Source organism: Sminthopsis crassicaudata, chromosome 3 (genome assembly GCF_048593235.1).
Source record: "Sminthopsis crassicaudata isolate SCR6 chromosome 3, ASM4859323v1, whole genome shotgun sequence".
Lineage (NCBI taxonomy): Eukaryota > Metazoa > Chordata > Mammalia > Dasyuromorphia > Dasyuridae > Sminthopsis > Sminthopsis crassicaudata.
In genome coordinates this window covers 513,465,412-513,473,306 of record NC_133619.1, presented here as the reverse complement: position 1 = coordinate 513,473,306, position 7,895 = coordinate 513,465,412, and the positions used below count along the sequence as shown (strand labels likewise).

General features: G+C 37.4%; 1 long non-coding RNA gene across 1 annotated transcript in view; it reads left to right on the top strand.

Moving 5' to 3' along the window:
* The window catches only part of LOC141559776 (uncharacterized), an 18,648-nt gene extending 12,549 nt beyond the window's left edge, over nt 1–6,099 (top strand). Inside the window, exon 3 of the long non-coding RNA XR_012487547.1 lies at nt 5,466–6,099. This is a non-coding gene — a long non-coding RNA (uncharacterized LOC141559776). The remainder of the gene's footprint in view (nt 1–5,465) is intronic.
* Nucleotides 6,100–7,895: the final 1,796 nt, after the last annotated feature.

Sequence of the window (7,895 nt, the reverse complement as noted above, 5' to 3'; positions counted from 1 at the left end):
AGAATATGAACAGACAATTTTCAGATGAATAAATGGAAACTATTTATAGCCATATGAAAGATGCTCCAAATCATTATTGATCAGAGAAATGCAAATTAAGACAACTCTGAGATATCATTACACACCTGTCAGATTGGCTAAAATGACAGGAAAAGATAAAGATGAATGTTAGAGGGGATGTGAGAAAACTGGGACATTGATGCATTGTTGGTGGAATTGTGAGTGCATCCAACCGTTCTGGAGAACAGTTTGGAACTATGCTCAAAAAGTTATCAGACTGTACATACCCTTTGATCCAGCAGTGCTGCTATTGGGCTTATATCCCAAAGAGATCCTAAAGAAGGGAAAGGGACCCATATGTGCAAAAAGGTTGTGGCAACCCTTTTTGTAGTGGCCAGAAACTGGAAACTGAGTGGATGCCCATCAGTTGGAGAATGGCTGAATAAACTGTGGTATATGAATGTTATGGAATATTATTGTTTTGTAAGAAATGACCAACAGGATGATTTCAGAAAGGTCTGGAGAGACTTATATGAACTGATACTGAGTGAAATGAGCAGAACCAAGAACGTGGCAACAACAGTACTATATGATGGTCAGTTCTGATGGATGTGGCTCTCTTTAACAACGAGATGAACCAAATCAGTTCCATTTGTTCAATAAAGAAGAGAACTAGCTATACCCAGTGAAAGAACTCTGGGAAATGAGCATAGCATTTCCACTCCCTCTGTTTTTGTCCGCTTGCATTTTTGATTTCCTTCTAAGGTTATTTTTACCTTATTTCTAAATCCTATTTTTCTTGTGCAGCAAGATAACTGTTTAAATATGTATACATATATTGTATTTAACATATATTTTGACATATTTAGCATGTATTGGTCTACCTGCCATCTAGGGGAGGGGATGGGGGGGGAAGGAGAGGGAAAGTTGGAACAGAAGGTTTTGCAAGGAAATGCAATTACCTGAAAAATTACCCATGCATATGTCTTGTAAATAAAAAGCTATCAAAAGAGAAAGAAAGAAAGAAAGAAAGAAAGAAAGAAAGAAAGAAAGAAAGAAAGAAAGAAAGAAAGAAAGAAAGAAAGAAAGAAAGAAAGAAAGAAAGAAAGAAAGAAAGAAAGAAAGAAAGAAAGAAAGAAAGAAAGAAAGAAAGAAAAGAAAATGAATCCCTTCTATAACCAACAGTCTCTTTAGATGATCATCAAACTGTAGTTTGAAGGGGAGATATCCACTATCCCCTGAAATGGTCCCTTCTCCTCTGATTGTTAGAAAGTGTTTATTGACATCAAACATAAATTTACCTATTTGTAAGCTCCACCCATTTCTACTAGATATGTCATCTGGGGCCAAACAGAACAAGTCTTCTTCCTAGTGATCATCTTTCTTTAAATCTCCTCTTTCCTGAGTCCCCAGGAAAAGCTCCTCTGATTCCTCTGTTGGTACTGATTTTTTTCTCTAAGTCTCACATCACATTTTACCTATCTCTAATGCATTTATCGCATAATAGCATATATAGTGTATAGTTACTTATGTTTACATTTTCCCTCCCTACTATACTCTAAATTCAATGAAGATATGTGCTATCTAATGTAGAACTCTATAAATTGGAGGAAAAGAGCTCTGGACTTGGCATCAAAATACAGCAATTCAAATTTTAGCTATTACATAAAACCTATGAAGATTTTTGACAAATCATTTATTGATTCTGGGCTGACAGCTGTCATTTACATCCATAAAGTGGAGGTTGGACTGAAAGATCTCTAAGATCTCCTCCAACTTTAAATCAATGATCTTATTAATCCATGATATTTATTAAATGTTTAATAAATTTTGTCAAACATTTCAACAACTAAAGGATGGGGTAGGATTAGGTCGTCTCTGAGGCCCTTTCTAGTTCTGATATTTAAAATTCTATATTCTAAGATCTATCTTAGTTTGAGTAAAAGTCAAGAGAGACAAAGACAGGCCACCTGGAATACTTAGTCTCCCAAGATGTCTCAAAATCCTAGAACCTTAGCATGGAAAGAGGACCTTGCCATTCCCTAGTTCCACCTTTACCTGAAAATGAATGCCCTCTGTAATAAACACTTTCTTTAAGTGATCATCCAACCTTGACTTGGAGGGGAGACATCCACCGTTTTCTGAGATGATCCATTCTACTTGACCTTCGGGATTCTATGTTCTAAATATATTTGAGTTCCCTTCCAATTCTAACATTATATGTTTCCACTTTGAATATGCATAGCATCTATACTAAGAGATATGCAAGATCAAACAAATCTTGGTCCCTGGTATACTGCATCTATTCATCAAGGTCATTAATGCCTTTATAGATAAGTCACCCCTACTTAGATTCCTGATGTGTCCATTTACTTAGTCATCCCGATTCTCTGACTAGTCAGTTGAAATTTGGCTGTAGGAAACTTTCTAAGAAAGCTGCAGACTAAACCCAGAATCAGGGAGAACATTAGATGGACTGGAAGGAATTTTTAACCAGAGCAATCCCTGCTTTCCTCTGCAGTACACCTTCCTGGCGACCACAACCATCAGGGCTGCCAAGAATAGCATTTCTTTCCCCACTGACTGGGGCTGGAGACACACTAACCCATTATTCCACTTTGAGAGCTCCGTTTTCATTCCACTGAACAAACTCCCTGTGTGCAGGAGCTCGATCCTGGTCAAGGTTGTGGGAGAGACTGAGATGAATAAGGTCCCTGCTCTCATAGAGCTCATGGGAGAGTAGGTAGGAGCAAAAAGACAGGCACAAAGAACTACAATCTAAGTCAGGATGTGATGATTCGGGTCATACACAGGGCTTTGCTAGGTTAAAACCAGAGTAGGAAAAAGTGCTTAGTACAGAGCCTAGCACATATTAGATCCCTAATAAGTGTTTATGGGCCCTTGATATATAATTGGAAGCAACAGAGTAGATTTCATGGAGTAGGTCATGTTTGAACTGGACCTTCAAGGATGAAGTATAATTTCAAAAGGCAGAGATTATGAAATTAGAAGTATGAAAGTAGGAATAAAATAATGAGAAATACATATTCTACTTGAGCAAAGGTATAGATGTCAAGAATAGGGCCTGTTGACTAGCTCTCTGGTTTTTAAATTGTGGATCACAACTTCTTATGGGGTCTTGTAACTGAATGTAGGGGTCATAAAATTATGATTTGTCATCAGTAAATATTTAATTTATATATCTTTTTTACATACCTATATACTTTCTGTCACAGAAAAAAATTCTCAAGAGAAAAGGGGTCATGAATGCAAAAAGTTTAAGAACTCTACTCGACATCCAGGGAAGTCAGGAAAAATCATATGATCTCAGGGCTTGAAAAAGAAATATAATGAAAAGAGAGAAGGGAAGGGAAAGAAAGGGAAATAAGCAAGATAAAATTAATTTCCTTTGAATCCATTTTATATGACTCTGTCCTCCCTCTTTGGTCTTCAATGTCCTCCACTATTTTTTTTTAATAGCTTTTTATTTACAAGATATATGCATGGGCAATTTTTCAGCATTGACTATTGCACAACCTTTTGTTCCAACTTTTCCCTTCCTTCCTCCCACCCCCTCCCCCAGATATGTTAAAGTATAAGTTAAATACAATATATGTATGCATGTCCATGCAGTTATTTTGCTGTACAAAAAGAATCGCAATGTCCTCAACTATTACATGAGTGGGATGAATTATACTAGAAGAGAGTACTCTTCTAGCTCCCTTTCAATGTTTACTATGGAGAGATTCTGTCCAGCTCTGATATTGTATGTTCTAAACAATCACTCTAAGGTTTCACTGAGTTCTGATATTAAATGTTTTAAGGTCCTTTCTAGCTCCAACATTTCTATTTCAAATATATTTTACTGATGTCTATTATCTTTTTATCAGTTTTCTATCATTTCCCAGTCCCCCTTCCCAATGAATCCTCTTTTGCAACAAAGAAAAACAATTAGGAGAAATTCTGATACACATATTGACCATATCTGACAATGTATATAATTTAGAGTTTTGTCCTAATGCCCCCCCCATCTCTCTACTATGAGGAAGGAAATGTTGCCTCATTATCTCTTCTCCAGGTCCTTCCATTATTCAAAGTACAATCTCTTTTTGTTGATATTTTTGAAAATGTATTATTTTTATTTTCAAGTAACAAATTTTAATTAATCAGTACCTTCCACTATTCTCCTCTCCCATTAAACAAAACTTCAAATCCCTCAGTAAGTATCTACATAATCCATCAAAACAAATTCCCAGAGTAGCCATTTATGAGAATGTCTGGCTCTTTCTGCACTTTAAGTTCACCTCTCTATCAGGAGATAGACTTCTCATGGTTTAACAACATGTTGGTCAGAGTTCTGAAAGTTATTTTTATACACATTGTTATTATCATTGCAGATATAATTATCCTACCCTTTTTCACATGGGCAGGTTAGGTAGTACAGTAGATAGAGTCCTGGTCCCAGAATCAAGACTTATTTTCCTGAATCCGCACCTGGCCTCAGACATTTACTAACTGTATGACACTGGACAAGTCAGTTAACCATGTTTGAGAACATGGCAAACCACTCCAGTATCTTTGCCAAGAAAACTCCCAATGGGATCATGAAGAGTTGGACACAACTGAAGAATGACTGGACACACACACACACACACACACACACACACACACACACAGGCACTATGCTAAGTAAGCACTTTACAAATATTATCTCATTTCAACTTTATAATAATCTTTGAACATAACTGCCATTATGATCCCCATTTTGCACATGAGGAAACTGAGTCATAGAGAGATTTTTTTTTTAAATGAGTTTCCCATTGTCTCAGAGCTAGTCAGAGTCTGAGGCTGTTTGAACTTAGGTCTTTCTGACTCAAGGCTCATTTATTCCAACATATTATGACATATTATTATATTAATTATATAATATATACTATATATAATAATTATAATATAATATATAAATAAATATAATAATTATAATATATAATTTTATATGTATTATATATATTATGACATTATGACATGTTAGGTCATAGGATTTAGAGATGGAAGGGAGCATGTAAATTAGCTAGCCTAACTTAATTTTACAGTTAGAGAAACTGAGGTCCAGAAAACAGAAGCACCATACTTAAGATTAATAAATACCAGAGCCAAGATTTTAATTCTGATCCCAAACTCAGGGGTCTCTTTGCTCTCTAACACTGACTCTGAAGATGATGAGAGAACTTTTTCTCCATTCTGCCCATGGCCCCTGCTGTGTACTGGGGGGAGGATGCTATAAGTGATTCCATGATTTTATTGCTCAGAGGTCAGCCCTGCTCCCAGAGGGGCCATGGGAACTACGTGGCCTTCTCTCCTTGGCTTTTCTCTAGGGCCAAACCCTAAAGGCCAGCAGGTCCTAAAATAATCATGGTAATCATTTCCACTGTCTATGTCTTGCTTTTTTTTTTTTTTCTTTCCAGGGTGCCATTCCTACTAATTCCTACTTTAGAATTATAGTTCCCCAGAGTGAGGAAGAAACCATCTAGTCACTTGAAGCCTTCTACATTCCACTATCCACAGCCATGGCTGGGCCTCAACAGAATGGTAAAAGAGCAAAAGGAGAAGGATAAGGGCATATTATTATGGGAGTAGCTTGACTAGCTCAGAAATTTCTCTTCTGGGGAGCACCTAGGATCCCTTTGGTCCATAACCAAGCAGGTGACAAAGGAAGCATAGGATCACCAGGCTCTGAGAAAGTGGGAGTTAAGTATTTCTTTGGCAGCATTCTATTTTTTTTTAGGATGAATGAGGTTTTTATTTTTTATTTTTATTTTTTAAAGAGTGAGAATGTTTTCTTGTGATCCACATTCAGTTCCCACAGTCCTCTCTGTGAGTGTAGATGACTCTCTTCATCACAAGCTCAATGGAACTGACATCAATCATCTCATTGTTGAAAAGAGTCACGTTCATCAGAATTGATCATGTAATATTGATGTTGCCGAGCACAATGATCTCCAGCATCAGCCTCCACTCTTCTCTCTCCTTCACCTGAATACCCAATGAGATGCTAAAATCATCCTCCTGATCATTTCTTACAGAACAAAAATATTCCATAACATTCATGTACCATAACTTATTCAGCCATTCTCCAGCTGATGGGCATCCAGTTTCCAGTTTCTGGCCACTACAAAAAGGGCTGCCACAAACATTTTTGCACATGTGGCTCCCTTTCCTTTCTTTAAGATCTCTTTGGGATATAGGCCCAATAGAAACACTGTTTGGCATCATTTTAGGTGCTTCTTTATCAAGGCTATGTGATAGGACTGAGAAGGGCAGGCAACTCCCAATTTTTAAGCCTTTCTGCTAAGGGGTAACTAGCAAGGGAGAAGAAGTTCAGAAAAGGAAAGGGGTTTCCTAACTTCTAACAATTGGCTCTAGCAGGCATCATTTTGCCTTAATTTAGACCTTTTTAGGCACCGGGCTGAGCCAGGACTTTCCCTAGTGAAGGGTTGGTCTAGATATGATCAAAAATTTAGAAGGACACTGACTGTCTAAGGCAAAGTTCCTTTCTCCTATATCTGGACTTCCAAAGGCTGTGGGCAATATGGGGTCCTAGGCTTCTAGGTATGCTGAAGGGACCCTACATGACTAGAGATTATGTATTCTCTCTGCTATCTTGCCTATACATGCTGTGGTCAGGGCTAATGACCAATAAACTACTGATTTCCTCACCTGGGACGAGACCTTACCTACCATCTACCATCACGAGAGTAATAATAATAATAATAATAATAATAATAATAACTAGCATTTGCAGTTCCTACTATGCTTCAGGTGTTACGCTAAGTGCTTTATCTTATATTAGCCTCATACTCCCTTCCATATGCTATACTCTCCAAATAGCAACTACTACTTCTATAATACCTAAAAATTTGCAAGATGCTCTGAAATAGATAGTGAAAGTATTCTTAACTTCATTTTACAGATGTGGAAACTGAGGCTACCTACTACATAAATTTCAGAGTTTAAATTTAAAACTAGGTCTGACTCAAAATCCACTGATCTTTCTATACTTTGGGTAATAAACCCAGAGATTTATTGTTTCATAGACGTGTATATAAACTGGTTGGAAAGGTTATTTGGAGACGTTAATATATGATGAAACAAAGCAGTGGGATGTTAAAGTTTCTCCATTCCTCACTCACTGGCTTCTAGTACCCACTCTTCCATGGAGTATCCTTGGGCAAATAATTCCCTTTCACTGGTCTGCAGTTTTTCTTTGAATAAAATGCAAATTAGACTGACAAAGATGGTTTCTGTGGCTTAAGCCAGATCTAATATGTCATACTCTATGTTTCAAGCTCCCCACCAATTCTGATATTCTATAATTCATGGTGTATAATGGATAGAGAGTTGTATTTGGATCCAGTAAGATTGGAGGTATCACTTACTATCTGCCTCAGTTTCCTCATCTGCAAAATGAAGATAATAATAGCACCTACTTCAATTTGAGACCCATCTGTGTGATCCTATGGCCCTAATTTTGAATGATCTTCCTGTCAACCCAATAGTCTTTTTATTCCGGAATCATTTTCTTCAGAAACCCTCCATAATTAACAGCTCCTGCAAGTGCATTCCCAATAATTTTGGTGTACAGTCTACATAATTAAACTTGGCATTTGTTTCTTTGAATTTGTTCTGAAGAATCATGTTTGTGTATCTCTCCATTTCTCTCTCCACCCCTCAGACCTTTGCCTTTCCTTGCAGTTCTGACATTTCTTGACTTGATGGAGTGGGAGAGAAAGGCCCTTTCCTAACTCCAAGCATCTCAGGCCATGCACTCCTAGAGAAACTTTCAGCCACATGAGCCGGTGGAGGGGGCTGGGCAGAGGGAAAGCCAGGGACTGCAT